General features: G+C 36.3%; 1 long non-coding RNA gene across 1 annotated transcript; it reads right to left on the reverse strand.

The window, feature by feature from the left end:
* Positions 1–7,674: 7,674 nt before the first annotated feature.
* On the reverse strand, positions 7,675–12,183 carry LOC109214809. The gene is made up of 2 exons (XR_002066244.1): positions 12,042–12,183; positions 7,675–8,007 (listed from the first exon to the last, which is right to left on the reverse strand). It is a non-coding gene; the product is annotated as an uncharacterized LOC109214809 (long non-coding RNA).
* Positions 12,184–19,748: the final 7,565 nt, after the last annotated feature.

Here is a 19,748-nt window from a genome sequence, read left to right on the forward strand (position 1 = left end):
AAAGAAAAAGGAAGGAGAGTGTGCTAAAAACTTTATACAATAAGCATAACTGAATAGAGAAACATGAGGACAGCACAAAGCTGTCTATTTCCCTCTGTTGTAATAGTTAGAAGAGACTCGTATCAGACAAAAAAAAAGCAGAAATCAAGTACTACTACATCAGATTAGTCACGGATGTGCTTAGCTTGTGAGTCATGAAATATCAGTGAGAAACTCTAATGTTCTACACATCCCTAGCCACATGTCATCCTTTCTATATTTTTAGTGAAAATCAACAGCACAATAATACTATTATTGGGAAGGAAGAGAGCTATTGGTTGGGTTCTTGTGATGCTTTCCTTTTGGGAAGATCAAAATATAAGTTTACTTCACTTGCTGCTTTTCTTCACCCAAAAACCAACAAAAAAAAAAAGAAATAATAACTTTCAAGTTATCAAAACCACCATCCATGATGAATCGACCTGTGGCAATCGATAACTCTAACCTCCATTAATAACCATGACAAAAATTAATTTAGGCTGCACATTGTAATCTCAGGAGTGACATTCAACACAACTTAAATTTTAGCACTTTTGATTGCTTAGATGACGTTATTGATGCTCTATAAGTCCTACCAGTTACATTCTAGAGGCTTTCTCTATTTATTATATAGTTGAAAATCGTCTAAGAAACTTATCGGGTGCGGCTCTAATGTATCACTTATGGGTTAATTTAAACCCATCAACTTTGGCTCGAACATTGTATTAGTATTTGTTTAAAAAGCCACTAAATAAATACAAATAATCAATCTTAAACACAAAAAATCAAATTCTGAATCCCCAAATTGACCACTCAACTAAGCCAGAATTATAAGTTATTGATGTCGGATAAGATTAATTTTCTATATTCATATCCCATCTATCCAGGTGGACCCAGTTTATTACAAACAGTGGACTTAAAATAAAAATTAATCAATCATAATCTTTATTTATTTTTTCAAAATAATTACATGTATCCAACTGACATGGGATAATCATATATACCACAAAATCAAAGAAGGAACAAACAAAGATGTGTAAAGATTGGAAAGAGGGTAGCCGGCTTAAAAGGGAACCTGACTTCAAGATTGGCGCAAATATTTCGAACCAATTGCATGCTATAAATCTAATCATAAATCAACAGTAAACCCAAAAGCGAAAAACACCCCAAATAACCCATTAACAAAGTCGCCTATTTTCAAGGCAAATGGAAAAACAGGGAAGCAGAAGACACGCTAATTTTACAGAAGGCTATTTTGATGATAACCTACTTTATACTAACTGGGTTTGTTCTACGTTTTTAGTAAATCAAAGAAATAAATTTATTCCCCAAAATAACTTTGAAGTTATCAAAACCACCATCCATGGCGAATCAGCCGGTGGCTAGCCATAAATGTTACCTCCGTGAACAACTATGACAAAATTAGAAGAAGAAAAATCAAAATAATACAGCATGCACTGAACTCACCAAGATAAAACGCAAATCAACAACAGTGATAAAGTCGAAGAACCACAGCGAAAATAGAGAGAGATGAAAGAGTGTGTCTGAATTGCCACCCAAAACCTATGCTTTTGGGCCTCGGAATCTTGCGAATCAGGTACGGTAATGTTGCTTTCAGGAGAGGTCGGCAGAGGAAAATCAAGTGCTTAATACCAACATCTTAGGTAACCTAATGGAAATAAAAGCTAAAGCATTGAATGGATATACATACTAATAAAACTTTAACAATAATTGAGAAAATTAATGATAAAAAGCTCTTTGGATGAGGAAAGAAAGTATCCTCATGGGAAGAGGACACAATTCGGATAAAGGATAGGGTTGGAGTTTGTATTGTTCAAGGACTCAACTTCGATGGAAGATCAGCAATTGAGTCTCAATCAAACTCTGATTACTAACTCATTAAATAACAGTAATTGTTCTCTTTTACAGGGATTGCACAAACGCAGAAGTGAAACTAAATTGAGAGCAAAAGAGCGAGGCAATTTTGCAAGCAATTTATGTGAGATTCAAGTGTGCATTCCTGAAGCTATTTGGACAAGATAGAAGAACCAATTCCATTTTGTTTATTCTTATTCTAGTTCAATTGTAGTAGGTGGTTTAAAGTTGTACCTTTCTAGCTTTTGTAGAAGCAATTGTAATAGGTACTTTGAGTATTCAAGTTATAGGCTAACTTGAAAGTGTCGCAACAGTTGAGGCTATGTACCACACTGGGATTAGAGTTTAATCCTTAGGTTTACAAGAGTTTTGTAAATGCTGTTTTGGCTCAGTGATTTTAGTAGAAGTTTGGGAAAATCCTACTGAGTAGTAGGTCGTGGTTTTTTCACCTTTTGAGCCAGGTGTTTTCCACGTAAAAATCTATGTGTTCTTTATTTTACGTACTCTTAATTCCGCAAACAGTAGTAGTAAGTACACCTAGAAGAACCAGGTTCTTCTAGAACGAAAATTGGGTACGACACAAATAACCCCCCTCTTGTATGGTATTGACGTTTAGAACATCACCCATACTCTATTATTGCCATAATCCCGCAACTAAAGTGGCTTTACTTCATGCATAAATAACACAAGGTGACTAGCATTCAGTGAGCAGCTCATATTGTCATAGCGCATATTTTTTGTAGTAAAAATTACCTTAAATCTTAACAGTGGAACACAACAGCACACCTTCACATGAAAAAAATATTTAAACATAAAGGAAAATAATGGAAGGAATGAACTTTAAGCCTGGCCAGACACTCTAAATCTACCAAGCTTCCTCTTTTGACACTCTTTACAGTGTACAAAAAGATGGAGCAGATTCCTATTATGCAGGGGATAGTTGATCAACGAAATGTAGGTTACTTTTAGTAGAAGAAGCCCATATCGTATAGAGCCTTAACTCAATATGTTGGTATATGAATAGAAGAAAACCAATTGGTGAAAGTATACTGCAAAGAATAAAGTGTATCCATTACTTAAAGAACAATTTGTGTATGGAAATTCTGTTTTTGGATGAATAGTAGTCTTCTACCATTTTTCGTTGCCTAGAGATGTGCTTAGATCAAATAAATGATGCTACTGTTGGATTGCTTGAGCATGTTGTTTGTTTTTTTTTCCCGTATTTTTTGGTAGGTTGAAAATTTGGTGATAGCTTGAGCATGTTATTTTTACATGCACTGAAGCAGTACAATTGTTGATATACATTACTAATCATAAATGTTACAGAATGATAAAGGCACAACATTTTTTTTAGAATGGTAACATGACAAAGGCACAAAATTTTGAAGCAATGACATTGGATTTTTGAAATGGCAGAGAGTGATTGAGTTCATATTAACTTAGACATTAAACCATTGATATTGTGCATGATGATTGAACATAAAATATAATTTTGTATTTTTGTCAAGTCTTTTGAATATAAACTATAGTTTATTTCTCTTTTTAACATTTCATGAAGAACTTGGATGCAAATATCTACAGGTGAAAAATGCATATGAACTTGCATAACTCGTGGATTCCAAAAAAAGTAACAACTCGAGGGTAGTCGCATTCACCGCAAAAGGAGGTTCCCAGTAAGCAAATTTGTTCTACCAAAAGTCACACTAAGGTATTAAAATTAAATGACAAAGTAAATGCCTATTTATGTGCTTATTGCAGCCTTCAAAGATATCAATCAAAATATTTTCCATCCCTTAAGAAGGTTCAAATAAAAGGGGTAGCTATGGGTCGTGCAGTGGATTTAACTATACTCACTGGATATAATTAGCTCATAAAATAATTTAAGGAGATGTTTGAAATTCAGGAAGAGTTTTGCACCCGAAATAAGTAGGAGAGCATTTTTACATATGATGAAGAGCTATTGATGCCTATCTTTGATCATCCTTCGATGTAATTGTCCATTTCTCCATTCAACTTAAAATTTAAAAATATATATATGTCAATTCTCTACTATGCATATCACAATGTGGTGCTCAATTAGTTTATTGCAACAATGTGGTGAAGAAGATTTAAATTTGAAAGTGGTATATATATTGATATCATGAAATTTTGATCTTGTGGATATAAAAAAATCTACAAAACACATTAGTTACAAGGAGGGCTGTCAAAAAAAAAAAAAAAAAAAAAAAAAACAAACAAAACAAAAAACAAATATATCTATGGAGAACTAATTGAAAATCCACTTGACCCACATAGGAAAACCTCGGCTAGTAACATAATGAACTATCTTCACACTATTAATATCAAATCGAGCACAAGGCAAATCAGAAAGAGAGAACAAAAAATTCCTCAGCCCCCCTCAACTTCAGCATAAATTAATTGTTTCTGCATATCATTAGTAACTTGTTGGTGATACTTGCAATGTATCAATGATATGGATAATTTTCAATTACCAAGCCAATGACAGTTACATCAATAATCTAATTATTACAAAAGTACATGAATAGTGCAATTGCGATTCGCATTTTCTATGTTAAAATATTAACACTTGCAAAGAAAATTAGAAAACAAACAGTGAAAAAAATAGTACACCTAAAAAAGAGAAACAAATGGAGAATTAATAAAGATCTTTATCAATCAGCTAAAATTGTTATTTATGATAAGAACTTGTTAGAGGAGTTTAACACATATTTACTTCGAACCAATGGACTACTCTTTTAAAAGTTTGAATAGAATTTTGATCGAGGAAAACAGAACTTTACACATGAAAGAAAATACCAGAAGATATTACAGGAAAGAGGTACAACTAAAATTACTTTTACATTCCAATAAACATGCTCTAATAAATGGATTAAAGAAGACGTTGATAATGTAGAAATAACAAATTGGAGAGGGGGAAGAAACAAACAGAAATCACTTCGATAAGATATCAAAAGAGGATATCAAAGTTGAAGTACAATATGAGTTACTCTGTCCACTGTAAACTTAGTCCTTTTACCCAGGAAACACATAGCCCATACTTATTAAAAGCTTGGTCTGTTTTTACAAAATATGTTTAAAGTGTTGGCTCAATATGTCACAGAACTTTTGAGTGCTTGGACTCAACTAAACAAAATTCTTCCCTATTGGTAAATTTGCATACATCCTCACAATTCAAAGAATGAGCCACTACGTATCTTAAGAAGAGAAGACTATTGCTTGTTGATCCAAGTTCCACTACTTTCTTTGGGACAGGTTCAAGGTTGAATGTGTGTGTGCGCGTGTGTGTGCATACATATATATATAAAGAAAGAATATGTGTGTGCACATGTGTGCCTGCAACACAGGTGTATGTAGGGAAAAAAGGGAGGCATACACGTCAAACTTCTCCCAGAGAGAACAAGCACGTAGCAAATCGTCGGGTGATATCAATTCTGTAAAATCGCAACAATAAAGTTATATCTCCCAGAGAGTACAAGCACGCAGCAAATCGTCGGGTGATATCAATTATACTTTGATGATTTGACTATGCAGTATTGCCTGATAGTCTCTACTGAGTCTATTTATCCAGCAGAAAGCTGTAACAATACAAGGTTTGCTGACATAAACTAACTGCTTAATCTCTCAACAGGCAAAACACTACTTGTATCGAATTTTAGCTTAATCAACAAAGATCTCAAGCAGAAGAGTTTACCAATAGTTAAGTCTTAAAGATAAGCAATTTTTTAGTTTATCCTTTTTAAATATGCCCATCCAGCCCATTTACTCACCGTCACCATATCTAGACCTGATGCCTCAAAGTAGTAGCATTTGAAGCACGAAACTATACTTTGATGATTTGACTATGCAGGATAGTCTCTACTGAGTCTATTTATCCAGCATAAAGCTGTAGCAATACAAGGTTTGATGACATAAACTAACTGCTTAATTTCTCAACAGGCAAAACACTGTGTGTATATATAATAAGTGCATCAAAGTTAATATTGCAGGCGTATAAATTATAGTCTATAAATATATGTGCTGAATTTCCTCCAAAGAGTGCGGCACAATGAGACTTCTCTGATCACATATATGTTGAAGATAATAGTAATAACTAGTGAATAAGGGAACGCTTGTTAGGGAGCCCCTGGGTATGGAGTCGCCTTTGTTAGGGAGCACTTTGGCCCCCAATGTGGGACATTCCGGGAATGAACTTCCAGAAGCCAAATTCTTCTTCGCGAACGCGAGAGGCTCCACGCGAACGCGAAGAACAACACCAGATATCAGATAATCAGCATCCAAAGTAGCCCATCCCCCATGCTCTCATCATAAGTTATTTGGCTCTTTCAACCATGAATTTAATGTTTTCTTGAGAGTAATAACATTAATTAGGTTGAGTTTTCATAGTTAAATGTATTAAAACCCTTCATTGTAAGTAAACTTATACCACTAACTACAAATTAACCCGAGGAATAGTTGGTGTTAAAATACTAACAAGAATAACAGCTAAGAAATAACACGTATTAAACACAAGACTTTTCAGCTAGGAAATACTCCAACATTCCACAATGAATATTATTTTCTTATCATAAAATTCGAATAAGAAAAAAATTCAATACCAAATTTTTAGCTGATTTTAAGGATGTAAATTTTAGAAAAATAATCAAATGACTATTTTGTCTAATGTGAACTCTACTTTAAAAGGGTAAAAAAGATATCGCCATTTCACTAAGGGTCTTCGAGCTTTTAATATAGTATAAATTAATTCAATTATATTAGCCCATAATATTTATTTGGACTAATCTATCTTGAATCTAAAATATAGTCCAAATTATTTTATGAATTTAATTTTAATAAAATTTATATGCCTACAAATGCCCCCTACTTCAAAACTTATCGAAGTGTCGACTAATTTAAACTCGGAGATTGGGATTGAAGTACACGTAAAAGACATATTTGTTCCCTTAAAAATTATCGAGAATTAAATTTTCTCTTTCCTTGAAACAGCTCTACAATCAAGTTGTGGGTAAGGTTCACTCTACATTAAAGTTGGTTTTAAGTGGGCTGCATTGATTTCTGATGGCCTTTTCATAATTTTTTGTGCTCTGGTGGTACAAGTAATCACAGTTCAGCAACACTTTCATGTTCAATAGTGCACCATCTGCATTTTATTTTAATAATTAATAAGCTAAAGCTAAAATGTTTGATGGTATAACAACTGGGACCTACTAGCAGCCTCTTCAGCCCGAGCTCGTCGTACTAGGTTTACCTAGCAGGATACACTTATATCCCAAACAGCTTATGTTGCTCTAATTAATATGTGATTTAGTCCAATATTAAAGAAAACTAACGTATAAATGAAGGAAATAAATAAAATCAAACTATACATAAGGAAGAGTTGAACGGGGAGTATAAAGTGAAGATTGAGAAATCGAAACCTCACTAATAAAGTGAAAAGTGAAAGTTTAGGTAGTCAATCAACTAGGTTATTATTAGACGGGTTAAAAAAGTGAGCAATAGCATCTTTTAAGTGGCATGACCCGAGTACAGTATAAACATTGAGTAGTAGCCTCACGTGTGGCTTTTATGTGATTTGTTTTGAGGTCAGACGGATTCGACAGATAATCAATGGCCTCTGCCCTTTGATTCCTTTGTACAATGCTAATTTACTTATTTACATAAAACATAGTGTAAAAACAGAACTAGCCAAGACACAAACAGCACTTGTCACGACTCTAACCCCGAACCCGATCGTGATGGCGACTCTCGTGAAGACAAGGCCAGCCAGTTTAACCCAATTCGTCTTTTAAAGCAGTTAACCAACACAATATAGTCTAAACATGATTTAATAATACTGCATAGCGGAAATATCGATAACAATGCGAAAAAATCCAACCTGATACAGCCCAAACCGGGGTGTCACAAGTCACGAGCATCTAACAATACCAAATCCTCAAATGTAACTACAGAGCTTAAAATACTGAACTAAGACCATAAAAGAAATAGATAGAGAGGAGCTCCAGGCTGCGAGCGCCAACAGCTACCTAAAGACTCCTCGAAGATCCGCCTGAAGCTGGAATGAATCAGCATCGGGAGCGGGACCAGATGCGCCTGAATCTGCACACAGGGGGCAGGGAGTAAAGTAAGTACTCCAACTCAGTGAGTAACGAATATAAATAATGACTGAAAGTAAAAATAAAAACACGTAAGGCACAAGGCATTCTATAATGAAGCAATAAAATCATTTAAGAAACAGTAAAACAGTGAAAAATCAGATCATTCCCCTTACAACAAGTAACCAAGTAATTAACAGGTAATTAAGGAAAAGTAATCAAATAGAAGTTCGCCCCTCGGGCACAGTAACACCACATCCGCCCCTCGGGCAGCATCTCACAACAGTAACAGCCCCTCGGGCTCAATCTCACATCACAATGGGTACCCGCGCTCACTGGGAGTGTGCAGACTCCTGGAGGGGCCCCTTACAGCCCAAGCGCAATAACAAGCTATCTCGTGGCATCAAACCTAGGCCCTCTGCCTCATATCAATCAAGCCACCTCGTGGCGTACATATCTTAGGCCCTCGGCCTCCAATCAGTATCAATGTCTCCTCACAATATAGACCCTCGGCCTTACTCAGTCAAAAGTCATCACAAGCCACTCGGGCAGTAGTAAAAACAGTGTTTCTCAGCCCAAACATCATTTAAAAATATCATTTAAGTCTCAAAACTGAGTAAAGATGGATGAATAGTAAAACAGTGGAAATTAATATAACTGAGTTCAAGTAGTAAGTCAAAATAGTGAGGAAATATCAAATAAAAGCCCCGAAGGGTTCAAATAGTTGGTACGAAGCCCAAATATGGCATTAAGCCCAACAAATGATGATAACAAATAGTATTCAATCAAATACGCAATAAAATCCTCAATCGGGACGGACCAAGTCCCAATCCCTAATAGTGCACCACCCCACGCTCGTCATCAAGCGTGTGCCTCACCTCAATATAGCATTACGATGAGCAATTCGGGGTTTCAAACCCACTAAACATCATTCACTATCATTACTCACCTCGAACCGGCTAAATCTCTAGTTCGCGACGCCTTTGCCCTTCGAATTGGCCTCCACGCGCGTTGAATCTATCCAAAATCATAACGAGGACGTCAAAATGTGCCAAGGGAACAAAACCCAAGCAAAAACAATCAATAAATGGCACAAATCCCGAAATTACCAAAACCCGAGCCCCGAGCCCACTTCTCGAAACTTAGAAATTTTTACACCAATGGGTTCCTTATCTTCCCACGAGTTCATACATACCAAAAATATCAAAATCCGTCCACCAATGACCCTTTAAATCCCAAATCAAAAGTCCAATTTCTCAAGCCCTAGTTCTTCAATTTTTGGCTTAGTTTTCATGATTTTCTAGGTGAAATTTACATAATAATCGAGTTTTTAGTCCAAGAATCTTACCTCCCAACGATTTCCCTTGAATCCCTCTTCAATCTCCTTCAAAAATCTCCGAAAACGAGCAGCTATGGGTGAAAATAGACTCACATTCGCGAACAAGACGAGTTAAAAACATTCTGCCCTGGCCCGACTTTCCTTCTTCGCGAACGCGGTCAACGCCTCGCGTTCGTGAAGCACAAACTTACATTGACCAACTTTTGCTCTACGCGAATGCGACATGACAGCCGCGAACGCGATGCCTTTCTCAGACCACTCTTCACGAACGCGCTCACCCTTCCGCGGACGTGATGAACATTTGACCTCAAACCACAACTGATCCAATTCCTCTACGCGATCGCGAGGTCCATCTCGCGAACGCGATGACCAACTACCCAACCCCTTCGCGAACGTGAAGCCCCTCTCTCGAACGCGAAGGCTTAATTCTGGCCTTCCTCAAATCCTTCCACGCGAGCGCGATGCTCCACTCGCGAACGCGAAGGGATAAATCTCTGCAACAGCTGAGCAGATTTTCTGCAATTTTCCAAACTCCAAAATGATCCGATTGACCACCCGAAACTCACCCAAGGCCCCCGGGACCTCAATCAAACGCACCAACACATCCTAATACCTTATTCAAACTTGTTCCAGTCATCAAAACACCTCAAACAACATCAAATCACCCAAAACACATTGAATTCAAGCCTAAGTTTCTAAAATCTTCCGAAATACGCTTTTGATCAAAAACCCAACCAAACCATGTCCGAATGACCTGAAATTTTGCACACACATTCCAAATGACACAACGAAGCTATTGCAACTCTCGGAATTCCATTCCGACCCCTATATCAAAATTTCGCCTATCAACCGGAAATCGCCAAAATATCAACTTCGCCAATTCAAGCCTAATTCTACTCCGGACTTCCAAAACCCATTTCGATCACACTCCTAAGTCATAAATCACCTCCCGAAGTTAACCGAACCATCGGAACTCACATCCGAGCCCTCTAACACATAAGTCAACATCTGGTTGATTTTTCCAACTTAAACTTCCTTAAAAGAGACTAAGTGTCTCAAACTTCACCAAAACCAAACCGGATTTCAATCCAACCAACCCGATACCTCAAAACACAGATGAACAAAGCAATAAGAAGCAGAAATGGGGAAAATTGACCGGTAACTCATGAGACGACCGGCCAGGTCGTCACAGCACTGAAGGACCACTTCACTCCCACCAAGTGACTTACACATTTCAGTCCTCACACGTGTAGTTTTACGACTATTTATTCATCTCACACTAATTTTCGGTCCCCTACCCACTTTCTTATACATACAATGAAAAGGAGAGCCCGTTTTCCTTAACCACAAAATCGTCTTGTTAAGGTAAATATTCACGCCTTTTTGGGTTTTGGCGCCTCCTCTTGTGCCCGCGGTACCCCTGCTTCTTATTCAACAAATCAATTAGCTACTTAATAAGTAGTAATAGCTTTAGTACTTACTGCCCGTTTGGCCAAGCTGACCAAAACTACTTATATTTTGAAAAGTGCTTTTGCTCAAAAATTAAAAAGTACTTTTGAAAAATTATAGTTCGTGTTTGGCCACTTCATTTAAGAAGTATTTTAATAAGCAAATTGTGTTTGGATAATCTTTTCAAAAAGTAGTGAAAAGTTAACAACGAAACTAACGAGAAAAGCACTAAAAAATTAGCATGAAATAAAATAAAGCACACAAAAACTATTTATCATTAAGTATGAACTAATACTTAATTAAACTAGCTAAAATAAATAATAAAAGAGGGTAAGAAATTAAAAAAAAACAAAAAAAAAAAAACAAGATACTTCACCTATATGAATATTGTTTATAAATGTCAGTTTTTATAATAAGACAGAGGCTCTTTTGAATTATCTTAGCTAACTACAACTAATTTAGAATAGTTTACTGTATTTTGTTATAACACAAACTTTCATTAAAAAAAAAAAAGGAGGATAGCACATGCCCTAGAAAACAAAAGGGAACTGCACTAATATTTGGCCATAAGTTAAAATAGATATATATTTCGTTAAGTGGGCTGCATTGGATTTTTTAATGACTATTTCATAATTTTTTGTGCTTTGGTGGTACAAGTAATCACAGTTCAGCAACACTTTCATGTTCAATAGTGCACCATCTGCATTTTATTTTAATAATTAATAAGCTAAAGCTAAAATGTTTGATGGTGAAAGTAGAGATACATTTTTAATATTCTCATTTCTTAATTTAATGATATGATTATAAATACGAACATAGAGATAGATGAGGTAAAAGAATACAGTGGTATAAGAGCTCCCTAAAAGAGTCCACATAGTTGGTAGTTTCTTTCGGGCAATTCTCAAACATCTCTAATGCAAGTCTGGATGTAGTATCAAAAATACAAACTCAAATCTGATGTCATTGCACTTTTAAAAGAGTTGAAACAAATGAATACCAAAATTAAACCATGGAAAGAGCAAAGCGGAACAAGCAAAGTAGAGGCGTAGCAATATATCACCAATTAGCTTAAATTTAAGACGGAAGCTACGTAAGTCTTCCATGCCAGATTCAAAACAGCGTAAGGAGACATTCTTCAAATTAAAAATCAACACAATCTTGAATCTAAATAACACTTATAATCAGAAAAGGTGGGGGAAACAAAGAAAATTTTTTGGAAAAATTCAGCTAATATTGTACAGGCAACTGACCTGGAGAGGGAAGAGCCAGAGAGACGAAGCAAAACGGTAGTAGAACGAGCGTTCATAAGGCCTCGGAATCTTGCGAATCAGGTACGGTAATGTTGCTTTCAGGAGAGGTCGGCAGAGGAAAATCAAGTGCTTAATACCAACATTTTAGGTAACCTAATGGAAATAAAAGCTAAAGCATTGAATGGATATACATACTAATAAAACTTTAAGAGGAGATGAGGTTGGCCTTGGGAGGTGAGATGTCACGACCCAAAATCCCTCCGAAGGAGTCGTGATGGCACCTAGTCTCTAAACTAGGTAAGCCTAACATAAACTGAAATAGCATTGATATTTGCCAACTTTAAATTCAATAACTCTTGACAATTTACAATTTCCAAAACCGGTGGTACAAGTCACAAGCCTATCTAAGAGTAATTTCACAAAATAATACATCACTGCCCCGAAACAAAGGAGCAAATGGAACTAAATACAAATGAAGGTGACTCCAAGACCTGCGAACGCTGTAGCAGGTTTACCTTGAGTCTCCACCGCGATGACCCACACAGCTACTATCAATCCACTTGAATGTGTACATAAAAATGTACAGAAGTGTAGTATCAGCACAACCGACCCCATGTGCTGGTAAGTGCCTAGCCTAACCTCGGCGAAGTAGTGACGAGACTAGGACCAGGCTACCAAATAAACCTGTGTAATATAGCGTACAAAATAATAGGAAGCAGATAATAATGGGGACAACAATGATCAACCAATGATATAAATAGCAGGCAACAAGAACGTCATAAATGTTTCTCAACAAATAATAAGTACAAGTGCAATCAATTAATCAAGTCCTTCAAATATAAATCTTTTGCCTATAAATCCTTCAAGTAATAATCTCTAAGATACTATGCTTTTCAATAAATATATTTCGAATATACTTACTTTCGAGTAAAGTTCACCTTGTGACGCCTCATTTCAAAATCATAAATAATATAGGTCTCGGCCCACTTTCACATTTTCACGGCACTTCGTGCCCATATTTATATCACGATTGCACGGACGACTCACGTGCCATTAAACAACACCATAATAATTTCCCCGGCACCTTGCGCCCACATATTTCTATCTCACGTTGTACAACAGTATTCTCATATTACTCAGTTCATAGGTTCCATACCCAATACCATTAAGAATGTTCAAGGAGCCTCATTCACTTAACATAAAGTAGAGTACAGTTTCCAACTCAATTAGGATATCAACAAGAAAAGGTGAAGTTATTTTTAGAAATCATTTGATAAAGAATATACCCTTTTCAATTAAAGTACAATATCGAATGAATCATTACCTTTAATACGAGAAATCAATAAATCAAAACATAGTAGAAATTTCTTTTTAAGTAAAGTACAACCTCAAACGGTTTAAGAAAAATTTAGTTGAGAAATCCATCGAGTTAAAAATATAACAATTGTTGAAATTTGAAGTATTGAACATATAAAAGAAAAAATAAGGCGAAGTATTATAAACACTATGAATTCCAACACAAAGGATCACGACAGTAAAGAGATCTAAACAGTTAACACACTTGAAATGTTAATAACAAGTAAACACAACAAACAGAAAGTGCACGGAACCAAAATCCAATTACTAACAAGGATAAGGAAAACAAACACAAAATTTCACTTTCATTTCATATCTCGTTGCAGGCGTGCAACCCGCTCCCATTTCATATATCTCGTTGCAGGCGTGCAACCCGATCCCATTTACAAATCATCATCAATCATAAAATTTCGGCAAGGGAACAATAGTACAACAATCAAATCCCGGCAAGGGAAACAACATCAAAACAATAACATCTCGGCAGGGGAACAATAGTACAACAATCAAATCCCGGCAAGGGAAACAACATCAAAACAATAACATCCCGCAAGGGAACAATAGTACAACAATCAAATCCCGGCAAGGGAAACAACATATAAATAATAACATCCCGGCAAGGAACAATAGTACAACAATCAAATCCCGGCAAGGAAAACAGCATCAAAATAATAACATCCTGAGAAGGGAACAATAGTACAACAATTCAATTCTCAACCTGAGCCAATGCTCTACAATGTTCAACAATCCAATTCTCAACTTGAGTCAATGCTCTACAATGTTCAACAATTCAATTCTCAACTTGAGCCACGCTCTACCATGTTCAATTAACAATAATACTTCCACAAGTCATATTCCTCAATAGAAATTATCATATAGAGCATATACAATACGAAACGGAGTCACATTAATCAAAGTATAAGACTCACGGGCATGCTTGACACCAACGTATAGATACCCGTCACCATGCCTATACGTCGTACTCAACAAATAACACATAACAACTAGGACACAACTCCTAATCCCTCAAGCTAAGGTTAGACCAAACACTTACCTCGCGTTGCTACCAATTCAAACTTCCAACAAGCCTTTGCCTCGCGAATTCGTCTGAAGCATCAAATCTAGTCATAATAGTTCAAAATACTCAACACGAATCGTAGGAACTAATTCCATATGAATTTACACATTTTCCGAATTAAAATCCGAAATTTAGCTCAAAATTGTTCGTGGGGCCCACGTCTCGGAATCCGACGAAACTCATAAAATCTGACAACCCATTCCGATACGAGTTCAACCATACAAAAATTATCGAATTCCGATGTCAAATGGACCTTCAAATCCTAAATTTTTATTTTTGGAAAGTTTTACAAAAACTACAATTTCTTTCATCCAAATCCGAAATAAACGTTGAATATTGATATACATTTATGAAATGTAATCACTTCCGGATATAGAACACTTACCCAAGTCGAAATCGTGAAAAACTCCCTTTGAAATCGCCGAAATCCGAGCTCCATAGCTCCAAATGTGTTAAAAATGACTGAAACTTGCGTTTTGTAATCTGTCCAGGCAAGTCGCAGTTGTCAAATGTGACTTGTAAATCGCGAGTACCGACTTGTAAATCGCATTTGGTACTTGCGATTTACACTGCCCCAGAACACAGCATTACCAGCCTTCAGTAAATCAATGATAACCTTTTGTACAAATGTCCAATTGATGAACGGTTTGACACTCTGGAAACTAGACTCAAAGAGCTTTAATTTGATAGGTTGTGCATCATACAACTCGTTATATCCATGTAGATATGATCGTCCAAACTGAGGTCTTGCACGTACTCATTTGCAACTTTAGTCTATTATGTAATTTTCCAACTTGGCTTGGACTTAGGACTTTCCTTAGACCCCATATATCTTATAGTACGCCTCGTACACTTGCTATCATATCCATTTGGTATCCATCATGGTAATAGACCTCTTCCACATATAAAATGATATAATTAGAACACGTCAACTTTCTTATTTCGCCAAAATGCGCCGAATTGTCCTATGGACTTCCAAATCCAAATTCGGACACACGTCTAAGTCCGAAATCACCATACGAAGCTATTGACATCATTAAAATTCCAATTTGGGGTCGTTTGCTCAAAAGTAAAATCTTCGGTCAACTCTTTCCATNTCTCGAAGGTAACCTTCATCGAGCAACCGGGCGACTTCCTCCCGCAGTTGTCTGCAATCTTCGGTTCTGTGGCCATGTGTGTTGTGGTACTTACATATTAACTTGGGATCCCTCCTCGATGGATCGGACTGTACGGGTTTGGGCCATCGGGCTTCTTTGATACGTCCGATCGCCGACACCAGGGTAGCCGAATCGACACTGAAATTATATTCAGCTAATCGGGGTGCTTCCTGTCTATCGACGGCTTTCCCGAGGTTGGCCTTCGGTAACGGTCTTCTGTTCCTCTCATAGCCGCGGTCGTTCCTCGTAAATTTAGGCCTCCTATCATCCTGATATGGCCGATATCTTTCCTTGTTCGGTCTTGAATCTTTGTAGTTTTCCCTACGAGGTCGATCGAAATTCCTATGTGTGGATGGTGAATCCGAACTTCAACCTGAGCCAATGCTCTACAATGTTCAACAATCCAATTCTCAACTTGAGTCAATGCTCTACAATGTTCAACAATTCAATTCTCAACTTGAGCCACGCTCTACCATGTTCAATTAACAATAATACTTCCACAAGTCATATTCCTCAATAGAAATTATCATATAGAGCATATACAATACGAAACGGAGTCACATTAATCAAAGTATAAGACTCACGGGCATACTTGACACCAACGTATAGATACCCGTCACCATGCCTATAAGTCGTACTCAACAAATAACACATAACAACTAGGACACAACTCCTAATCCCTCAAGCTAAGGTTAGACCAAACACTTACCTCGCGTTGCTACCAATTCAAACTTCCAACAAGCCTTTGCCTCGCGAATTCGTCCGAAGCTTCAAATCTAGTCATAATAATTCAAAATACTCAACACGAATCGTAGGAACTAATTCCATATGAATTTACACATTTTCCGAATTAAAATCCGAAATTTAGCTCAAAATTGTTCGTGGGGCCCACGTCTCGGAATCCGACGAAACTCATAAAATCTGACAACCCATTCCGATACGAGTTCAACCATACAAAAATTATCGAATTCCGATGTCAAATGGACCTTCAAATCCTAAATTTTTATTTTTGGAAAGTTTTACAAAAACTACAATTTCTTTCATCCAAATCCGAAATAAACGTTGAATATTGATATACATTTATGAAATGTAATCACTTCCGGATATAGAACACTTACCCAAGTCGAAATCGTGAAAAACCCCCCTTTGAAATCGCCCAAATCCGAGCTCCATAGCTCCAAATGTGTTAAAAATGGCTGAAACTCGCGTTTTGCAATCTGTCCAGGCAAGTCGCAGGTGTCAAATGTGACTTGTAAATCGCATTTGGTACTTGCGATTTACACTGCCCCAGAACACAGCATTACCAGCCTTCAGTAAATCAATGATAACCTTTTGTACAAATGTCCAATTGATGAACGGTTTGACACTCTGGAAACTAGACTCAAAGAGCTTTAATTTGATAGGTTGTGCATCATACAACTCGTTATATCCATGTAGATATGATCGTCCAAACTGAGGTCTTGCACGTACTCATTTGCAACTTTAGTCTATTATGTAATTTTCCAACTTGGCTTGGACTTAGGACTTTCCTTAGACCCCATATATCTTATAGTACGCCTCGTACACTTGCTATCATATCCATTTGGTATCCATCATGGTAATAGACCTCTTCCACATATAAAATGATATAATTAGAACACGTCAACTTTCTTATTTCGCCAAAATGCGCCGAATTGTCCTATGGACTTCCAAATCCAAATTCGGACACACGTCTAAGTCCGAAATCACCATACGAAGCTATTGACATCATTAAAATTCCAATTTGGGGTCGTTTGCTCAAAAGTAAAATCTTCGGTCAACTCTTTCCATTTGAGCTTCAAAACTAAGATTTTGATTTTCTTTAAATTTAACTCCGAATCTTACGAAAATCAAACTTGACTAATGCGTATTACGAAGCTCCTCGAGGTCTTAAGCCGTTGAACGAGATGCTAATTCTTAAAACGACAGGTCGGGTCGTTACATTCTCCACCTCTTAAACAAACGTTCGTCCTCGAACGTAGTAAGACTTATTCCGAGATTACCAAATTGATGATTTTACTTGTACACATATACTCTTGGTAACTTGTATTTGGTATGTTGGAAGGATAGTTGGTTCTCTATTCTGATTTGATATGTTAGTTATAATTTCAGCGAGATCAATTAAAAATTATATTTAGGGTTATTTTTGCAAGTCCTTGTTGTGAGTACTCTTAGAGGTTTAACTATAAATTTATCAATCCCATAGCTGCAATATCATAACTGCCCAAGAGAAATTAAATAAATGAAGTATAAAGTAGTAATAGCGGTGTTCAAGCTCATTATTACTACAATTGCCATAACACGTGTTAAATAATGTTAACTTCACATGTACATATATGTTTACAGATTATTGAAAAGAAACAACTGCTACTTGAAGCAGATATTCAAATTTTCTTCCTTTTCATCTGTTATTTGGAACTCAGTGTAATATGTTGGACTTTCTATTCTTTATTTTGCCTGGTATAATGATTAAGCTCTATTCTTCATATTATTTGAAAACTTAGTTGCTTTTAGAATTTGGAGTAGAAATCACACGAAATTTTGGTGATTCTACTTCATCTATTTAATTTGTATACTAAAAGAAGATGAATCTGAATAATGTGTGGTTGGCCACTAAAAAATACGGCATTCTGTCAAGTCCAAAAGATTTCAACTGTAGTTGTTGGGGCAGAATGTAAAGTTGTATTCCACCCAAAGGACAACAAGAACTGGGCAGAATTATGCGATGACAAAATTGATTGCTGTCATCTTTCATGGAATTAGATGATGTTAAAAAAAAAAAAGTCGGGGCAGATTGATTGAGTTAAATTTTAGTAATGAACTTACTACTGGTTTACTTTTCTGGATTCAATTTTCATAACCTACATCTTCACATGCCCTGCAAATTTCCATACAGAAGCTGCTATATATAATAGTGAAACATCTTATTCAAAAAGCTCACTCACATAATGACCTGTGTCAACACTAATCATAACCAAAATGTATAAGTTTGCCAAAATGAAAATATGATATATGAAAAAAGTTGATTTACAAGGTACATTTACATATTTTTAATTCTATACTCGGGTGATGATTTGAATCATTACTTTAACGTTATGACTCCTCCTTATGTTGTGACTTGAATATGCACCAAAACATCCATTTTTAGAACAACAATATGGAAAATTCACCATTAAAATTTAACTCAACCAATCTGCCCCAACTTTTTTTTTAACATCATCTAACTCCATGAAAGATGTCAGCAATCAGTTTTGTCATCGCATAATTCTGCCCAGTTCGTCTAAAGCTAATGCCTTTCACAACCAATGATTTTAATTTGTACTCAAACTTCACCATTATTATGAATGAGTAGCTTTCAGTCAGATAGATTCAATATCGTAGTGTAGGAACAATCACATAGTGGAATAACTCATTCTGGCAAATGAGCAAGCACCTTATGGCCATCTTTTTTAAACTAAACAAAGAACATGCAAACCTTGGAGAAGAACCTATTTTATAAACTTAATAAAGAACAGAAATATCTTGGTAAAGAACCTATCCCTTTGCAGGCGTGCCCTGTTTTTCGGAGTCCACAATCAATCGCAATTTTTTGGCAGACAAACACAGAAAATTGTGGACCAACAATTTAAACAACTTTTACGCAGCAGCGAGTTCAAAAATTAGAAAAATAAGAAAACAAAAAGAGAAAAAACTGGGAGAGGAGTTAGACAATTATGAGAATCTGGAGGAAGAATCTGGGGAATGGCAAGACATCCACATTCAGTTTGGGGAATTAGTGCCGCCAGCTTTGACGTGTCATAAGTTGGGGAAAAGGGTTACCATGTGGTACTATACAGTTTTCCCAAAGTACCCGCTACCACCCCAAGCTCTTCAAACTCTCCTAAATTCTGATTGTGGACATACCTAAAATTATTGTATTTTAACAATATTTGTTAGTTCTAGATTCTCCACTAGCAAACTCTCTTAATTGTGTTTACCTAACATGAGGTAGTATTGACACTGAATCACAGAAACCTTCAATGTCAAAATAGGATGTAGCCACCTAGGAAAAACCTGTTTCATAAATGGTTTCTTGGTTCTCATTCTGATCTTCGAGCCAAT

This window comes from Nicotiana attenuata, unplaced genomic scaffold, assembly GCF_001879085.1.
Source record: "Nicotiana attenuata strain UT unplaced genomic scaffold, NIATTr2, whole genome shotgun sequence".
Classification (NCBI taxonomy): Eukaryota; Viridiplantae; Streptophyta; class Magnoliopsida; order Solanales; family Solanaceae; genus Nicotiana; species Nicotiana attenuata.